Genomic DNA, 1,474 nt, shown 5'->3' on the forward strand with positions numbered 1-1,474 from the left:
AGATGCCACGCCCGTCGGTCCCGTGGCGTGAAGCCCTACCATTGGCTGAGAGCCGGCGGGGCGGAGCCGTTCTCGCGAGCCCTAGAAGGGCCCATCTCCGAGCGGCGCGGGTCGGGCTTCCGTGCGCCCCACTGTTCAGTTCCTCGCGGGCGCGCGCTCAGTGACCGGAGTCGCACGTGGAACCCACTCCAAGCGGTTTTACAAAGCAGAAAACTGTGGCTCAAACGTAAGGAAAAACCCATAAAGAGAGACTACAAGAGCTGACGTGGTGGCGTGTGCCTGTCACTCCAACTACTCAGGAGGCTGAGGCAGGAGGATCACCAAGTTCGAGGTCAGCCTGGGCCATGTAGTGAGTTCAGGTCTGCGAGACCCTGTCTCAAGCAAGTTTATGATCTTTGGGGACATATTACTAGGTGTCCAGGCTGCACAGGGCACACTGGCCACACCTGGTAGTTTCAAGACTAGCTGACTGGAGAGCAGGGTGTGATGGCACAAGCCTGTAATCCAAGCATTGGGGAGGCTGAGGCGGGAGACAGGAGGATCTCGAGTTCCAGGCATTGTGTATTCAAGGCCAGGCTGAACTAGAGCGAGACCCTGTCTCAAAACAGCAACACGCACACAAGAGTACTGGGGGTAAAAAGGGGTGATCTAAAATGTTTTGTCCCCAAAATTGAATTGAATCCATTATTTGTCCTAAGATCAGATTTCTGCCCTGTGTCAACCAAACTGATAAACCTAGTATCTAAGGATCTGGGTGTGGATGGCCTGGGAGAAGTGTTAAACCTGGAAGAACATTGACATGGATAATGTAAAGTAACTGTCCACAAACTAGTTTTCTTTTTTCTTTTTTGGTACTGGGGATCAAACTCAGGTCCTTGCGAACAAACTAGTTTTCTTAAAGTACAATTTTAAAGTTATGATTTCCCTTGTCTACTTTTTTTTTTTGGCTAAGACATGGGGAGAAAACCCAGGATGCAGAACATGACTGGAACACCCTGTGTAGCAAACATGACTACTGTAGGAAAGCAGCAAGAATGCCTGGAAAGCTGCACTGACTTTGAACTGGGACCTCCTTTGCTGTCAGCAGGTGGCACCATACGCTTGATGCCTGTGACAGTGGCAGGCAGATCTCAGTCAGGTGATCACAGGGAAACCACTGATACCACCATGCAGCACTCTAAGCCACAGCAGTTGCAATGTTAGGGCACCTCAGCTCACCACACCCCACCAGGCAGGATGCACACCTGCCTGGATAGTGCCCTTCTCTTAGGGTATAACTTGAAGAGACATGTCAGGTAGCCCTGGCCAAGGGCCCCTCTCTCAAGGAGCTTTCTCTCAACAGTCATCTGGACACAAAAGTAACTACAAGGTATCTACTGGCTTTAGAAACACTATATATACACATATATATGTATACATATATATGTATGTGTATATATATATATATGTGTGTGTGTGTGTGTGTGTGTGTGTG

This window comes from Fukomys damarensis, unplaced genomic scaffold (genome assembly GCF_012274545.1).
Source record: "Fukomys damarensis isolate Sample0158 unplaced genomic scaffold, DMR_v1.0_HiC HiC_scaffold_24, whole genome shotgun sequence".
In the NCBI taxonomy this organism is placed as follows: domain Eukaryota; kingdom Metazoa; phylum Chordata; class Mammalia; order Rodentia; family Bathyergidae; genus Fukomys; species Fukomys damarensis.